The sequence below is a fragment of the Hyperoodon ampullatus genome (assembly GCF_949752795.1).
Source record: "Hyperoodon ampullatus genome assembly, chromosome: 7".
NCBI lineage: Eukaryota > Metazoa > Chordata > Mammalia > Artiodactyla > Ziphiidae > Hyperoodon > Hyperoodon ampullatus.
Window position 1 is genome coordinate 80,054,417 of NC_136920.1, and position 18,851 is coordinate 80,073,267.

Below are 18,851 nucleotides of genomic sequence, written 5' to 3' on the forward strand. Positions count from 1 at the left end.
AGCTATTCTTCTCCTTCATTTATGTATTTATCTGGTTATTTGTTCATATATATACATACATCAGTGTGAACTTGTGGATATTTATTTTATTCTACGGGTTAAAATTTATTACTATCATTAATAGTTTTGTTTCTCAAAGTGTTCCATATTTGGTCACTGGTACTCCTTCCAGCTGTCTCCTATATTTTTCCTACATGGCCATACAATTTTTGGAGTAATATCTTACTTTCTGACACCACAAAATGCTCCAGACCCATCTTTTACTTTCCTCTGTCTCAGCCTTGAATCAGTCATTTCTCCATGGAGTTCTTGTTCCTTGCATTAATAATGGTATTCAGAAACCAGAATCTTGGTATGAGGTGGATTTATCGCTATCCAAGCTACCTCATTGTGTTTTCAGCAGAGAGAGCTAAAAATATATATACGAATACATAAAAATATACACGTATCTCTCTTTTCATGTTATCTATCTGGGTGTGTGTGTGTACACACACACGTGTGCACACACACACATTATCTATCATCTATCTACATATATATATAACTTCAAATTGATATATGAATTCAAATTGATACCTTCATTCCAGTCCAACACCACAGGGTTTATTCTAGTCTCCCTTACCCTTTCCTTATTTGTAACTCTTTTCTTTAACAATTAGAAACCTGATTCTCATTATTTGCAGTCTATTTATTCATTTGCTCAATTCTGGAATACACATAAAATATTTAAAAATCATTAACCTGTACACGTATGAAAAATAAATTTACTAACAAGTTCAATATATGTGTACATTTCTTTTTTTTTTAAATTAGTTTCTGCTTTATAACAAAGTGAATCAGTCATACATATACATCTGTTCCCATATCCCTTCCCTCATGCATCTCCCTCCCTCCCACCCTCCCCATCCCACCCCTCCAGGCGGTCACAAAGCACCGAGCTGATCGCCCTGTTCTCTGCGGCTGCTTCCCACTATCTGTCTACCTTACGTTTGGTAGTGTATATATGTCCATGCCTCTCTTTCGCTTTGTCACAGCTTACCCTTCCCCCTCCCCATATCCTCAAGTCCATTCTCAAGTAGGTCTGTGTCTTTATTCCCGTTTTACCCCTAGGTTCTTCATGACATTTTTTTAAAATTCCATATATATGTGTTAGCATACGGTATTTGTCTTTCTCTTTCTGACTTACTTCACTCTGTATGACAGAGTCTATCTAGGTCTATCCACCTCATTACAAATAGCTCAGTTTCATTTCTTTTTATGGCTGAGTAATATTCCATTGTATATATGTGCCACATCTTCTTTATCCATTCATCCGATGATGGACACTCAGGTTGTTTCCAGCTCCGGGCTATTGTGAATAGAGCTGCAATGAACATTTTGGTACATGTCTCTTTTTGAATTATGGTTTTCTCAGGGTATATGCCTAGTAGTGGGATTGCTGGCTCATATGGTAGTTCTATTTTTAGTTTTTTAAGGAACCTCCATACTGTTCTCCATAGTGGCTGTACCAATTCACATTACCACCAGCAGTGCAAGAGTGTTCCTTTTTCTCCACACCCTCTCCAGCATTTATTGTTTCTAGATTTCTTGATGATGTCCATTCTGACTGGTGTGAGATGATATCTCATTGTAGTTTTGATTTGCATTTCTCTAATGATTAAAGATGTTGAGCATTCTTTCATGTGTTTGTTGGCAGTCTGTATATCTTCTTTGGAGAAATGCCTATTTAAGTCTTCTGCCCATTTTTGGATTGGGTTGTTTGTTTTTTTGCTATTGAGCTGCATGAGCTGTTTATAAATTTTGGAGATTAATCCTTTGTCAGTTGCTTCATTTGCAAATATTTTCTCCCATTCTCAGGGTTGTCTTTTGGTCTTGTTTATGGTTTCCTTTGCTGTGCAAAAGCTTTGAAGTTTCATTAGGTCCCATTTGTTTATCTTTGTTTTTATTTCCATTTCTGTAGGAGGTGGGTCCAAAAGGATCTTGCTGTGATTTATGTCATAGAGTGTTCTGCCTATGTTTTCCTCTAAGAGTTTGATAGTTTCTGGCCTTACATTTAGGTCTTTAATCCATTTTGAGCTTATTTTTGTGTATGGTGTTAGGGAATGATCTAATCTCATACTTTTACATGTCCCTGTCCAGTTTTCCCAGCACCACTTATTGAAGAGGTTGTCCTTTCTCCACTGTACATTCCTGCCTCCTTTATCAAAGATAAGTTGAGCATATGTGCGTGGGTTTATCTCTGGGCTTTCTATCCTGTTCCATTGATCTATCTTTCTGTTTTTGTGCCAGTACCACACTGTCTTGATTACTGTAGCTTTGTAGTATAGTCTGAAGTCAGGGAGCCTGATTCCTCCAGCTCCGTTTTTTGTTCTCAAGATTGCTTTGGCTATTCGGGGTCTTTTGTTTTTCCAAACAAATTTTGAAATTTTTTGTTCTACTTCTGTGAAAAATGCCAGTGGTAGTTTGATAGGGATTGCATTGAACCTGTAGATTGCTTTGGGTAGTAGAGTCATTTTCACAATATTGATTCTTCCAATCCAGGAGCATGGTATATCTCTCCATCTATTTGTATCATCTTTAATTTCTTTTTTCAGTGCCTTATAATTTTCTGCATACAGGTCTTTTGTCTCCTTAGGTAGGTTTATTCCTAGATATTTTATTCTTTTTGTTGCAATGGTAAATGGGAGTGTTTTCTTGATTTCACTTTCAGATTTTTCATCATTAGTGTATAGGAATGCCAGAGATTTCTGTGCATTAATTTTGTATCCTGCTACTTTACCAAATTCATTGATTAGCTCTAGTAGTTTTCTGGTAGCATCTTTAGGATTCTCTATGTATAGTATCATGTCATCTGCAAACAGTGACAGCTTTACTTCTTCTTTTCCAATTTGGATTCCTTTTATTTCCTTTTCTTCTCTGATTGCTGTGGCTAAAACTTCCAAAACTAAGTTGAATAAGAGTGGTGAGAGTGGGCAGCCTTGTCTTGTTCCTGATCTTAGTGGAAATGGTTTCAGTTTTTCACCATTGAGGACAATGTTGGCTGTGGGTTTGTCATATATGGCCTTTATTAGGTAGAGGAAAGTTCCCTCTATGCCTACTTTCTGCAGGGTTTTTATCATAAATGGGTGTTGAATTTTGTCGAAAGCTTTCTCTACATCTATTGAGATGATCATATGGTTTTTCTCCTTCAACTTGTTAATATGGTGTATCACATTGATTGATTTGCGTATATTGAAGAATCCTTGCATTGCTGGAATAAACCCCACTTGATCATGGTGTATGATCCTTTTAATGTGCTGTTGGATTCTGTTTGCTAGTATTTTGTTGAGGATTTTTGCATCTATGTTCATCAGTGATATTGGCCTGTAGTTTTCTTTCTTTGTGACATCCTTGCCTGGTTTTGGTATCAAGGTGATGGTGGCCTCGTAGAATGAGTTTGGGAGTGTTCCTCCCTCTGCTATATTTTGGAAGAGTTTGAGAAGGATAGGTGTTAGCTCTTCTCTAAATGCTTGATAGAATTCGCCTGTGAAGCCATCTGGTCCTGGGCTTTTGTTTGTTGGAAGATTTTTTATCACAGTTTCAATTTCAGTGCTTGTGATTGGTCTGTTCATATTTTCTATTTCTTCCTGATTCAGTCTTGGCAGGTTGTGCATTTCTAAGACTTTGTCCATTTCTTCCAGGTTGTCCATTTTATTGGCATAGAGTTGCTTATAGTAATCTCTCATGATCTTTTGTATTTCTGCAGTGTCAGTTGTTACTTCTCCTTTTTCATTTCTAATTCTATTGATTTGAGTCTTCTCCCTTTTTTACTTGATGAGTCTGGCTAATGGTTTGTCAATTTTGTTTATCTTCTCAAAGAAGCAGCTTTTAGTTTTATTGATCTTTGCTATCGTTTCCTTCATTCCTTTTTCATTTATTTCTGATCTGATCTTTATGATTTCTTTCCTTCTGCTAGCTTTGGGGGTTTTTTGTTCTTCTTTCTCTAATTGCTTTAGGTGCAGGGTCAGGTTGTTTACTCGAGATGTTTCCTGTTTCTTAAGGTGGGATTGTATTGCTATAAACTTCCCCCTTAGAACTGCTTTTGCTGCGTTCCATAGGTTTTGGGTCGTCGTGTCTCCATTGTCATTTGTTTCTAGGTATTTTTTAATTTCCTCTTTGATTTCTTCAGTGATCACTTCGTTATTGAGTAGTGTATTGTTTAGCCTCCATGTGTTTGTATTTTTTACAGATCTTTTCCTGTAATTGATGTCCAATCTCATAGCATTGTGGTCGGAAAAGATACTTGATACAATTTCAATTTTCTTAAATTTACCAAGGCTTGATTTGTGACCCAAGATATGATCTATCCTGGAGAATGTTCCATGAGCACCTGAGAAAAATGTGTATTCTGTTGTTTTTGGATGGAATGTCCTATAAATATCAATTAAGTCCATCTTGTTTAATGTATCATTTAAAGCTTGTGTTTCCTTATTTATTTTCATTTTGGATGATCTGTCCATTGGTGAAAGTGGGGTGTTAAAGTCCCGTACTATGAGTGTGTCACCGTCGATTTCCCCTTTTATGGCTGTTAGTATTTGCCTTATGTATTGAGGTGCTCCTATGTTGGGTGCATAAATATTTACAATTGTTATATCTTCTTCTTGGATCGATCCCTTGATCATTATGTAGTGTCCTTCTTTGTCTCTTCTAATAGTCTTTATTTTAAAGTCTATTTTGTCTGATATAAGAATTGCTACTCCAGCTTTCTTTTGATTTCCATTTGCATGGAATATCTTTTTCCATCTCCTTACTTTCAATCTGTATGTGTCTCTAGGTCTGAAGTGGGTCTCTTGTAGACAGCATATATATGGGTCTTGTTTTTGTATCCATTCAGCCACTCTGTATCTTTTGGTGGGAGCATTTAGTCTATTTACATTTAAGGTAATTATTGATATGTATGTTCCTATTCCCATTTCCTTAATTGCTTTGGGTTCGTTATTGTAGGTATATTCCTTCTGTTGTGTTTCTTGCCTAGAGAAGTTCCTTTAGCATTTGTTGTAAAGCTGGTTTGGTGGTGCTGAACTCTCTCAGCTTTTGCTTGTCTGTAAAGGTTTTAATTTCTCCATCAAATCTGAATGAGATCCTTGCTGGGTAGAGTAATCTTGGTTGCAGGTTTCTCTCCTTCATCACTTTAATTATGTCCTGCCACTCCCTTCTGGCTTGTAGAGTTTCTGCTGAGAGATCAGCTGTTAACCTGATGGGGATTCCCTTGTGTGTTATTTGTTGTTTTTCCGTTGCTGCTTTTAATATGATTTCTTTGTGTTTAATTTTTGACAGTTTGATTAATATGTGTCTTGGCGTATTTCTCCTTGGATCTATTCTGTATGGGACTCTCTGTGCCTCCTGGACTTGATTAACTATTTCCTTTCCCATGTTAGGGAAGTTTTCAACTATAATCTCTTCAAATATTTTCTCAGTCCCTTTCTTTTTCTCTTCTTCTTCTGGAACCCCTATAATTCGAATGTTGGTGTGCTTAATGTTGTCCCAGAGGTCTCTTGAGACTGTCCTCTGTTCTTTTCATTCTTTTTTCTTAATTTTGCTCTGCATCAGTTATTTCCACTATTTTATCTTCCACGTCACTTATCCGTTCTTCTGCCTCAGTTATTCTGCTATTGATCCCATTTAGAGTATTTTTCATGTCATTTATTGTGTTTTTAATCGATGCTTGATTCATGTTTAGTTCTTCTAGGTCCTTGTTAACTGTTTCTTGCATTTTGTCTATTCTATTTCCAAGATTTTGGATCTTGGAAATAGAATCTTGGATCATCTTTACTATCATTATTCTGAATTCTTTTTCAGGTAGACTGCCTATTACCTCTTCATTTGTTAGGTCTGGTAGGTTTTTATCTTGCTCCTTCACCTGCTGTGTGTTTTTCTGTCTTCTCATTTTGCTTATGTTACTGTGTTTGGGGTCTCCTTTTTACAGGCTGCAGATTCGTAGTTCCTGTTGTTTTTGGTGTCTGTCCCCAGTGGCTAAGGTTGTTTCAGTAGGTTGTGTAGGCTTCCTGGTGGGGGGGACTAGTGCCTGTGTTCTGGTGGTTGAGGCTCGATCTTGTCTTTCTGGTGGACAGGTCCATGTGTGGTGGTGTGTTTTGGGGTGCCTGTGGCCTTATTATGTTTTTAGGCAGCCTTTCTGCTACTGGGTGGGGTTGTGTTCCTGCCTTGCTAGTTGCTTGGCATAGGGTGACCAGCACTGTAGCCTGCTGGTCGTTGACTGAAGCTGGGTGCTGGTGTTGAGATGGAGATCTCTGGGAGATTTTCGCTGCTTGATACTATGTGGAGCTGGGAGGTCTCTTGTGGACCCGTGTCCTGAAGTTGGCTCTCCCACTTCAGAGGCACAGCACTGACTCCTGGCTGCAGCACCAAGAGCTTTTCATCTACCCGGCTCAGAATAAAAGGGAGAAAAAGTAGAAAGAGAGAATTAGTAGAAGAAAGAAAGAGAGAGAGAAAGCAAGGAAGAAGGGAAGGAAGGAAGGAAGAAAGAAAGGAGGGAGGGAGGGAGGAAGCTCGGAAAGAAAGAAAAGGGAGGGAGGGAGGAAGGAAAGAAAAAGAGTGAATGGAAGAAGGGAGGGAGGAAGGAAAGAAAGAAAGAAAGACAGGAGGGAGGGAGGGAGGAAGGAAAGAAAAAGTGAAAGGAAGAAGTGTGGGAGGGAGGGAGGAAGGAAAGACAGGAAGGAGGGAGGGAGGGAGGAAGGAAGGAAAGAAAAAGAGTGAAAGGAAGAAGTGTGGGAGGGAGGGAGGAAGGAAAGACAGGAAGGAGGGAGGGAGGGAGGAAGGAAGGAAAGAAAAAGAGTGAAAGGAAGAAGGGAGGGAGGGAGGGAGGAAGGAAAGAAAGAGAAAGAAGGAAAGGAGGGGCGAAGGGAGGGAGGGAGGAAGGGAAGGTAGGAAAAAAAAGAGCAGGTAAAGTAAAATAGAATAAAGTATAAAATATAGTAGCGTTATTAAAATTAAAAAGTAATTATTGAAAAAAAACGGACAGATAGAACCCTGGGACATATGGTGGAAGCAAAGCTATACAGAGAAAATCTCACACAGAAGCATACACATACACCTTCACAAAAAGAGAGCAGGGGGAAAAATCGAAAATCTTCCTCTCAAAGTCCACTTCCTCAATTTGGGATGATTCGCTGTCCATCCATGCACTCCACAGACACAGGGCACATCAAGTGGACCGTGGAGCTTTAATCCGCTGCCTCCGAGGCTGCACAGAGAGATTTCCCTGTCTCTTTGCTCTCACAGCTCCCGGGTCTCAGCCTTGGACCTGGCCCCGCCTCTGCGCGTAGGTCGCCGGAGGGCGCCCGTTCTTCGCTCAGACAGGACGGGTTTAAAGGAGCCGCTTATTCAGGGGCTCTGGCTCACTCAGGCAGAGGGGAGGGAGGGGCGCGCAGTGTGGGGCGGGCCTTCGGCGGCAGAGGCCAGCGTGATGTTGCACCAGCCCGAGGCGCTCCGTGCGCTTTCCTGGGAAAGCCGTCCCTGGGTCCCGGGACCCCGGCAGTGGCGGGGTGCACAGGCTCCCCGGAAGGCGGGGTGGACAGTGACCTGCGCTCACACACAGGCCTTGTGGCGGCGGCAGCAGCAGCCCCAGCGTCCCACGCCCGTCTCCGGGGTCCGCGCTCGCGCCCGTCTCTGGTGCTTCTTTAAGCAGTTCTCTTAATGCCCTCTCCTCGCGCACCAGGAAACAAAAGGGAAGAAAAAGTCTCTTGCCTCTTCGGCAGCTCCAGACTTTTTCCCCCGGACTCCCTCCGGGCTAGCCGTGGTGTACTAAACCCTTCAGGCTCTCTTCCTGCCGCCAGCCCCAGTCCTCTCCCTGCGCTCCGACTGAAAGCCGATACCCGAGCCTCAGCTCCCAGCCCCGCCCCGCCTCCCCCGCCCCCCACCCGTTGGCTGAGCAGACAATCCTCTCGGGCTGGTGTGTGCCTGAGGGCACCGATCCTCTGTGCGGGAATCTCCCCGCTTTGCCCTCCACACCCCTGTTGCTGTGCTCTCCTCCGCTACTCCGAAGCTTTCCCCCTCCGCCACCTGCAGTCTCCGCCCGCGAAGGGGCTTGTAGTGTGTGGAAACCTTTCCTCCTTCACGGCTCCCTCCCACTGGTGCAGGTCCCGTCCCTATCCTTTTGTCTCTGTTTATTCTTTTTTCTTTTGTCCTACCCAGGTATGTGGGGAGTTTCTTGCCTTTTGGGGGGTCTGAGGTCTTCTGTCAGCGTTCAGTAGGTGTTCTGTAGGAGTTGTTCCACGTGTAGATGAATTTCTGATGTATCTGTGGGGAGGAAGGTGATCTCCGCGTCTTACTCTTCCGCCATCTTCCTCCGGGTTCTGTGTACATTTCTTTTTGTCTTTAGCTTTTCAGTATATATTGTGCATGGTTAATTACGGTATATTAAAATACTATTTTCCAAAGTTACTTAGGTTAGCTCTTTCCCACCTCCTTCAGTGTGTTTTTTTTTTCTTCTGCAGTGTGAGAAAATCCAGTACTTTGTGTTCAACTCAGACTACCAAACCAGAAGTTCTAGCAGAAAAGGTGATAATCCATATGTGCAATAAGATCCCCAGGTGATTCTTTTCATTGGAGAAATATGAGGAACACTGCTTGACGTCTCTACAACTAAGATGTCTAAAATGAAACTTCAATTATTCCTTCTTCCAAACTGTCCCATCCTGCAAATCTTTTCTTCCTCAGTGAATGGTGCCATGATTCACACAAAAAGTAACTCAATGCAAAAACCTGGGAATGGTCCTCAATTCCTTCCTTTTCTTCACTTTCTGCATAGACTGCATCATTAGGTCCTCTGGAATCTCATCTCTCTCTCTCTCATCACTTATATAATGCTTCTCTTCATCTTCATTGCCACCATCTTAGCCACTACCATTTCTCCTTTGCTTTACTTGAACAGCCTAGTATCTACACAACTATCTTTTCATTTAATTGCTTTCTCTTGCATCTAAGATAAAGTCAAAATCCTTAGCCTTATAGATTCTGGCCTTGCCTTTTCTTGTAAGTTGTATTTTCATACTTATAAGTACAGGCACACTCACACACACACACACGTATAGTTGGTATTGTTAGTTTAGGTTTTGTTTGCCCTCCCATCCTAGCATGAGAAAACTAAGAAACAAAGTCAAACCAAAAAAACAAAACTTTAAAAATAAATTTGAATAATATCCTTTCCCTCCAGAACAGTTCTCTAAAGCAGTATTACCATTAATGGCAGTACAGACCAGAATTTTTTCCCTTAGACATAAAGGCATGGTGAAGAAGTCTCATTAAAAACTGGAATCTAAGCTTTCAATGTCAAATTCTGTCTCTAATCTTCTGCAGTAAGCCATAATGATTAAAGTATAGGAATCTGAATCAGAGGTCTGGTTTAGTATAAACTTTTTTGTAATAAGCTTTGTACCTTAGACAAGTCATTTATCTCTCCATTCCTTAATTTCTTCATTTATAAACGGAGATGTTAAGAGTATTGATATTCAAGGCTAATGAAAAAAGAATGCATCTAAGTACTGTATCAAACACTTTAAAAAGTGACCAGTTCAGGTTCTCTGCCCATTTTTAAATTGGAATATCTGGGGTTTTTTGATATTAAATTGTATGATTTCTTTAGATAATTTGGATATTAACTCCTTATCAGAGATATCATTTGAAAAAATCTTTCATTCAGTAAGTCACCTTTTCATTTTGTGATGGTTTTCTCCTCTCTGCAAAAGCTTTTCAGTTTGATATAATGACACTTGTTTAATTTTACTTCTGTTGGCCATGCCTGAGGAGATAGACCCCCCAAAAATATTGCTAAGATCGATGTCAGTGTATTTTTCCTAGGGGTTTTATGGTTTCAGGTCTTAAATGTGAGTCTTTAATCCATTTTAAATTTATTTTTATGTATGGTATAAGGAAATAATTCAGTTTCACTCTTTTACAAGTAGTTGTCCAATTTTCCTAACACCATTTATTGTCTTTATTTCATTGTATGTTCTTGCCTCCTTTGTTGTAGATTAATTGATCACATAACTGTGGGTTCATTTCTGGGCTCCCTATTCTATTCCACTGACCTATGTGTCTGTTGTTATGCTAATACCATAACGTTTTGATTACTATAGCTTTGTAGTATAGTCTGAGATCAGTGCATGTCATACCACCAGCTTTGTTTTCCTTTCTCAATATAGCTTTGGTTATTGGAGGTTGTTTGTTTGTTTGGATGATTCTATACAAATTTTAGGATTATTTGTTCTAATTCAGTGAAAAATGCCATTGGTATTTTGATAGGGGTTACATTGCTTTGGGAATACATACAAATGACCAAAAGACACATGAAAAGATGCTCAATATCACTAATCATCTGGGAAATGCAAATCAAAACCACAGTGAGATATCACCTTACACCTGTCAGAATGGCCATCATCCAAAAGGGAACCCTTGTGCACTGTTAGTGGGAATGTAAATTGGTGCAGCCACTATGGAAAACAGTACAGAGGTTCCCCCAAATGTTAAAAATAGAATTACCATATGATCCAACAATTCAACTTCTGAGTATCTATCCAAAGAAAACAAAAACACCAATAAGAAAGGATGTATGCACCCCTCTGTTCATTGGAGCATTACTTATACTAGCCAAGATATGGAAGAAACTAGTGTCCATAAATAGATGAATGGATAAAGAAGATGTGGTATATATATACACATATATATAATGAAATAGTACTTAGTCCTAAAAAAGAATGAAATATTTTCACTTGCAGCAACATGGATTGACCTAGAGTACTAGGTGTGCTAAGTGAAATAAGTCAGACAGAGAAGAACAAATACTGTATGATTTCACTTATATGTGAACTCTAAAAACTAAAACAAAACAAAAGAGAAACAAACTTGTAGATACAGAGGACAAACTGGTGATTACTAGAGGGGAAGGGGGATAGGGGACTGAGAGAAATAGGTGAAGGGGATTAAGTGGTACAAATTTCCAGTTATAAAATAAATGTCTTGGGGATGCAATATACCGCATAAGGAATATAGTCAATAATACTGTAATAATTTTGTATGGTGATATATGGTTACTAGACTTATCATGGTGACCAATTCAAATGTATTTAGATGTTGGATCACTATGTTGAACACTTGAAACTAACATAATATTGTATGTCAACTCTACTTCAATAAAAAGTGACCAGTTAACATTAATTGGTATTATAATTACATTTTCTCTGCATAAAGGCACATTTTATTGATTTTTTCATTATAAAGTATAAAAGTACCTTTTACTTTCAAGATGAGTTCTAAGATTACTTGCTAATGTTAATGTGGTAATTTAAAATACGTCTAGATATAATTTAATTTTAATTGCCTAACACAAATATGTCTGATATTCACCATTATGAATTCAAACCTATTAGTAAAGATGTCAAATGAGTCACCAAAACATTTTTGTGTACTGCCTCTCATTGAACCCTAAATGCTAACAAGACTTTTTGTTGGAATGAGGGATCAAAGTTTTATACTCTTTAAGAACTATTGCTATAGCTGTTTTATTTTTATAAATAAAGCTCTTTCCGTTTACTTTGTAGTGTACAATTTTTGAATGGCCTGGAAAGAGAAAAATTATTCTTTGGGCTGACAAAAATGATAAAGAGGCTCATTGCTGATGAAGGGAAGAAGACAAAGAAGAATAGAGAAAGAAGGATTAGTTCCTCTTTCAAAAGGGGGGCAAGATACTAGAGATTTCTGCAGGGAAACTGAAGCACACCTTTCTTTCTGAGATTTGAAAGGAAGAGATCCCCTACATTTAAATATCTAGAGTATATCTTCCATTTAAAAATGAACCTAGCTAATCATCCAGTGAGGAAGAAAAGAGTAAAATAGCTTTTGACCAAGTCTTTTCTGTGGTGTTAAATGCAACTAATTATAATGAATATCACATATCTAATGAGTTCAAGAATTCCCCTTGGAAGAATTGGTCTGTCCTTTACAAAAAAGAGAGTTCAAGTGAGTTATTTGCATTTGGTAGGGAAGCTCAACTGTCTAAATCATACTCATTTAAAGGTGAAGTTCAGGGCTTCCCTGGTGGCGCAGTGGTTGAGAGTCCGCCTGCCGATGCAGAGGACACGGGTTCGTGCCCCGGTTTGGGAAGATCCCATATGCCGCCGAGCAGGTAGGCCCGTGAGCCATGGCCGCTGAGCCTGCGCGTCCGGAGCCTGTGCTCTGCAACGGGAGAGGCCACAACAGTGAGAGGCCCGCGTATCGAAAAAAAAAAAAAGGTCCAGTTCAAAGTCTGCCATAATTTGTTATTATATATGTAATTTTTGAATGTAATATACAGTTACATATGTATATAACATCAACAAGAAAGTGACCAACTTTAGAGTCAAGAAAATATATAAGTGAAGTGTAAAAGGGTTGGAATAGATATACCATAACAGTAACAACAAAACAAAACAAGACAACAACAACAAAACTGGAGTGGCTAAGAAAATATCAGAAAAATATACATTTTAAGACGAAAATTTTTACTAGAGACAAAGATATTTTATTTATTTATTTATTTATTTTTCACTATTTATTTTATTTTATTTTTTTAAACAAATTTAATCAGTTATACATATACATATGTTCCCATATCCCCTCCCTTTTGCGTCTCCCTCCCACCCTCCCTATCCCACCCCTCCAGGCGGTCACAGAGCACCGAGCTGATCTCTCTGTGCTATGCGGCTGCTTCCCACTAGCTATCTACCTTACGTTTGGTAGTGTATATATGTCCATGCTGCTCTTTCGCTTTGTCACAGCTTACCCTTCCCCCTCCCCATATCCTCAAGTCCATGAGACAAAGATATTTTAAACTGATAAAATGATTATACCATCTAGAATGTATAATAATTATAAACTTATATGCACCTAACAACAGAACTTCAAAATACAATGAAGCAAAATCGACACAACGGAAAAGAGAAACAGTTCTACAATAATAGTTGGATACTTTAATACCTTTCTTTCAATAGCAGAACAGACAGAAAATCAACAAGAAAATAAAAAAAACTTGAACAACATTATCAATCAACTAGACCTAACAGCCATCTATAAAACATTCCACCCAACAGCATCAGAATATACATTCTTTTCAAATGCACATGGATATACTATATGCTAGGCCATAAAACAAATTTCAGTACATTTTAAAGGATATAAACAATACAAAGAGTGCTCTCAGATGACAACAATGCAATAAGAAATCGTTAACAGAAAAAAATTTGTTGAAAATCACAAATGGAAATTAAACAATATATTCCTAAATAATTCATGGGTCAAGTAAGAACTCATAAGGGGAATTAGAAATAATTTGAGATGAATTAAAATGAAAGTATAACATATTAATACTTGATTGGTCGCACATAGTCTTTTGAAAAGTAGAGGGGTTAGACAAAGAGATCTAAATTAATTAAAAAATCATTTATTATTCTGGGAATAAAAAGAACTGGGCTTAGTCTCAGTTTTGCCTTTCTTTATCTTTGTGTCTGTTGATCATCTTGGAATAGTCATTACATAGTCCGAATACAGTTGCCATCTCAGGAATCAAATACTGTTATCTCTAGGGCTACCATAACAAGATACCACAAACTTGTTAGCTTAAAAGAACAGAAATTTATTTTATCACAGCTCTAGAGGCCAGAAGATCAAACTCAGTGTTGAGAGGGCCATATTCTTTCTGACACCTCAAGGGGAGGATCCTTCTTTGTCTTAACCAGATTCTGGTGGTGGCCATCAATCACTGGTGTTGGCATTTTTTGATTTGCAGCTGCATCACTCTGGTCTCTTCCACTGTTGTCACATGGAATTGTCTCTGTGTGTTTCTGTCTCTGGAAACAATTTAAATAGAAATTTCTATTTTAAAAAAACAAACTGTTGATTACTGTGCTCTATTTAGATAGTTCCTCTAACCCACCCACCTCCATTTCCCCATATGTATTTGAGAAGGAAAGAGGAACTCCTGTGAGCTATCATTTTGGAAAAAATCAATGATACAGTGTTTTACTAGAGATGCCTCTTACCTAAAATATTTGAATTAAATATAAAATCTGGGGAAATTATCACCCAGTTTCCCTCTTCTAGAGGCATGATCTAAATGATAGGCAGCAGAATATTTTATAGCCATGAGGTTTGCTGACATTATTGATTTGATCCAGAATCTGTATTTTCTCTCTAAAGAAAACAGTATTCTCTCTTTCCTTTCTTTAATTTATAATGTTGATGTCTTAAGATTATTGTCAGAGAGGATGCTTGTAGTTCAAATGATTTGGCTGTATTTCACCAGTATTATTACAAGATAGTCAAACAATGGCTGGGCTCCAGTATAGACCTCGGTCCCTTTGTTCCACTGGGATACGGATGTGAAAGCCACTGTTTCCTTATATTCCAAAGACCAAATAAATAAAACAAATAAATAAACACAAAAAAAACAAGTAAATGAAACTATCTTAAAACCAACTCTCTTTTCTTCCTCATCCATGTTAATTCTCTTCTACCTAAAATTACTTCCTGGAAGTGATTTTTATGTTTCTTAGAGCCTCTTTATGTATATATCCACACTAATGCATATAAAACTGTTCCTTGTAGATCTTTTACTTTTTCCATTTGAAGAATTATTTTCACATGTCATATAGAGTTTATCCATTGTCCTAGATATGCATTTTTCCTGTGTATTTGAGAATCATAGGAAGATAAATTCTACTCTTGAAAATGTTAACTGGTGACTGAGACACAGAAAGCTATTCTTCTTATCATTTTTCAATAGTGAGTTGTAGATTCTATAGGGGTGGAATTTTAAGATGTAAGTATACTGTTTTTCTACACTCCAATTATGTTCCCCTTATCATAGAAATTGACCAGTGAAGTGTGCTGCTGACTTTTCAGAATCCATGTACATACAATCCATTAAGTTATTAGATATAACGTTGGTCAGAAAAGCATACTGTGAAATGTTGCTTTTATTTAAACTCCCACTATTTTCACTCCAGGGTTTCAAGATTTGACTTCTTTATTGCCCTCTGGTGGTGGGCTCTGTGAACTGCATATTTACGGGTCTGGAGCACATATCTTCCCGGAGGTATTCAACTCCTCAGGTACAAGCTAAAGAGTAGATGATAAGAAGCATTCAGATTTATTAAAACTAATTAAGAATATCAGTAGCCTGACTGTTGTTTCTAAAAATATAAAATATTTATCCTTCTGTTGTCAAACAACCATATTTCATGAAAAGAAGTATAAATCCTTTTTTGCTTGCAATAAAAGAACAATGATTGAAGGTATTCTTCATTTGGACCAAATACCTTCTCTGAAAATATAAGTTAAAATAGGAGTTGAACTTTGCAAAATATTCTTTAGTAAATAAAACTCCACATATAATTTCAAATTATCATTGAATTTTACCTTAAATTTAAATATCTATATTGACTTAAATGGTGTACTCTGTAATTTCGGATGATTCCCTCCTTTATATCTTCTTTCTCTCTTCAACAAATAAAATACATATGAATGCCTAACATGAGGTAGGGTATTCTCTCTGAAATAATGATGTTGGTATACTTGATTTTGACTTAGCAGAGGGATTGAGCCTGTGTGTTGGTGAATTCTCCCCAGATGGTGCGTGGGGAGAGGGTCAGGCATGTCTCTGTGCTCCTGAAGTTATCTCTGGGAAACTGTTAACCTCCAATATCAGAAATAACTTCCTTCGTCAGAAGGGATTTTCAGACATTAAAAGTTTTCTCTTAAAGTGCAAGTATTTTTAAAATCTATAAAATATAGGGCATTATAAATTTTCTTTAGTTACTACAAGCTGAATTTTAACTGAGAAGACTGGGGACTCCATGTATGTGTACATGCATGCATGCATGTTTGTGTGCTACACACGTGTCTGTGTGTGTGTGTGTGTGTGTGTACTACTGAGGATACAGAACATATTCTGGACATGAACGAGCAGTGGTGTACCAGAAGGGAAAAGAATATAAAGGACCAGCTTCACCTGCTTAATTTGTCCCCTGACCTGGTGTCATCTTATTTTCCACCATCCTTTGCTGATCTGTATACTAAATACCCAGGGTTCCTGGGTACCCCCAGGTACCTCTGTAAGTTTTACAAGCCTATCAATATCCCATGTACAGTGGATGGAACCTGGACTTTTTGCCCATATAGTTTTCCTTTCCCTCAGAGTTTTTGTCTGAGTTATGTCATGGGGTAGGTACTGTTGTGAAAATTTGTGCTCACTTGTTAAATAGAAACTACTTATTTAACTGTTTAAACAAATAAACAGTATCTTGAGTCAGTTGCACGGCACCTCCAGTCTCCGCAAAGCAGAGTTACTTTGGGACAGGAAGTTCTTTTAGTTTCCCCTTAAATCAAAATACAAACTTATTGAGCAATTCTAGGACCAACCCTATAGTTGCAAACTTGGGAAGAGATCACAGGATTCTGTAATCGTCTGCTTATCCCCTCACTGGGACAGCAAATAGCTCAATAGTTCTTATACTGAAGTTAAAAGGAAGAATAATACCGGAGCAAAGTCTGCATTTAAAGTCTGTGTCTTATTTTTATTTTCTCTTGGCACATAGTAGGTAACCGTTAAATGTTCTCTTGATAAATATTAAAAACACACAAGATACTTCATATACTAGGGGTCATAAAATTTCAACTTTTCTTTTGGTGTAGGGGTTGATGATGAAAAGTTTGGAAACTTCTGGTCCATGTTAATGTTCCTACTTTGAGAACTGCAGGGCGCAGCTTTTAGATGGAAAAAGTTGCCAAGAGGACCAGAAGTAGAATAAAGACATTTATGTAATTCTTCCTTATAATTTCATTTATTGGTTTTTAGCATCTAACTTTGAAAAGTTGCCTGAGGCTGCCTAGGGTCTGCGATAAGGATCACAGCTGTGCTGTCCTACCCCCTCCCCACACGTGGGAGCAGAGCCTCCCCAGCAGTGCTAATAGAGCCCCATGGCTTTCCGCCCACCTCGGTACTGCTCAAGGCAGTGGCTTTTTTCTACCAGCCTCACCCTTCTCCATTTGAATCTTTTTCTTCTTTCCAGTTTTATTGAGATGTAATTGACATGTAACACTGTATAAGTTTAAGGTGTACAGCATCATAATTTGATACATGTATATATTGCAAAATGATTACCACAATAAGGTTAGTTAACACATCCATGACCTTACGCAATTAATTACCTTTGTGTGTGTGTGTGTGATGAGAACATGTAAGATCTACTTATCTCAGAAACTTTTGAGTATGCAATAGTGTTGTTAACTATAGTCACCATGCTGTACATCAGACTCCCAGGATTTATTCATCTTATAACTGGAAGGTTATACCCTTTGACCAACAACTCCCCATTTCCTCCACTCCCCAGCCCTTGATGGCCAGCATTCTACTCGGTTTCTGTGAGAGCAGCGTTTTTAGATTACACGTAAAAGTGAGATTATGCAGTGTTTGTCTTTCTCTCTCTGAGTATTTCACTTAGCATAATGCCCTCAAGGTTCATCCAAGTTGTTGCAAATGGCAAGATTCCCTTATTTTTTAAGGCTGAATAACATTCCATTCTACATATGTGCCATATTTTCTTTATTCATTTGTCTGTCAATGGACACTATAGAAACAGAAACTCCCTCAGTTCCTACAAGTGTCCAAGGTAACAATAGACAAAATATGGATGTTGGTGGGTGTAGATCCAGGCAATAGGTTAGACTACATCCCACAGGCAGGAAGGCCACTATTTTAGGAGGAGCTGCTTTGAATATGAATCAAATAATAATTGATTTATATATCACCAGTTCAGAACTAACTCATCTGTTTTAGACACCTCACCATAGATATGAAATGAGAATGAGTGGAAAAGGAGGCTTCTGAAGGCAAACAGTCATAAAACCCATTATTATTCTGTAAAAAGGAGACTATACAGTCTTACCTTTAGAACCTCAAATCAAACAAAGACATGTAGCAGCCTCAGTAGGATATAATCGCAACAGAAAAAATACAGGCAGAAGGCAGAGGAAAAAGAAGTGCCATTTGGTATGGGAATAAATAGCTCTGTATGTCTCAAAAGCCTCCTATAAACATGTCTGGGTGTCAATATAGTGTAATAATTAATATCCATAAACCTTGAGTCTTAAGAAAAAAGAACTGTATCTTTTGCTTTCTTTTAGAAAGGGACAGAAAGGTAACTATATTTGCTTTAATAAATACAGAGACTTAGTGCACTTAAATATTTGCTCAAATAATTAAAAAAATGTTTCTTACAGCATACATCATTTTCTGATGAAACAGGGGTAAAATAAGGTTCTAGGGTGTGAGGCAGGCATGAGGTATTATACACATTTTCTTTTCTGTCCTTTTGTAGCTGAATATCCTTTTCCAGGCCTAAAGAAGTAGTAAAATTATGGATCTAAGATTGAATAAAAGGTTTCATAGACATATTTTACATATATGCCATTAGATTTCCACAGAGTTATTTCAGGCTGCTGACAGGCTGCTTGCTTGAGCTGAGACCCCTCTAAACAAAGCCCAGGAAGAAACTAACAACTGTGAAAGCCAACTTATTTATTCTGTGAGTAACTTGGCTGCAGAGCAGACTAATTACCCCTTTAACCACACTGTTTGAACTCATTGTACTTATCTGGGAATCACTATTCTGAAAGTAGAGAAGGGGACTAGGGAAGTTAAAAGAGACAAAAGATGTAAATATGGTCTCTTGGCAGAATCTCAAAGGTCAGGCAACAGGCTTATTTCTGATGGTTTTAAAAAGAGAAGATGAGCTGTGGTTTAAAGGTCCACTTTGGAATTC

At 38.2% G+C, this 18,851-nt stretch overlaps 1 long non-coding RNA gene and 1 pseudogene across 2 annotated transcripts in view; both read left to right on the plus strand.

Moving 5' to 3' along the window:
• The window catches only part of LOC307056535, a 110,001-nt gene that overhangs the window by 14,315 nt on the left and 76,835 nt on the right, over nucleotides 1-18,851 (plus strand). The gene's annotated exons all lie outside the window — the stretch shown is intronic.
• The window catches only part of LOC307056614 (3-hydroxyisobutyrate dehydrogenase, mitochondrial-like), a 36,743-nt pseudogene that overhangs the window by 11,454 nt on the left and 6,438 nt on the right, over nucleotides 1-18,851 (plus strand). Inside the window, exon 3 of the transcript in view lies at nucleotides 8,493-8,556. The product of the transcript in view is annotated as a 3-hydroxyisobutyrate dehydrogenase, mitochondrial-like (transcript). The remainder of the gene's footprint in view (nucleotides 1-8,492; nucleotides 8,557-18,851) is intronic.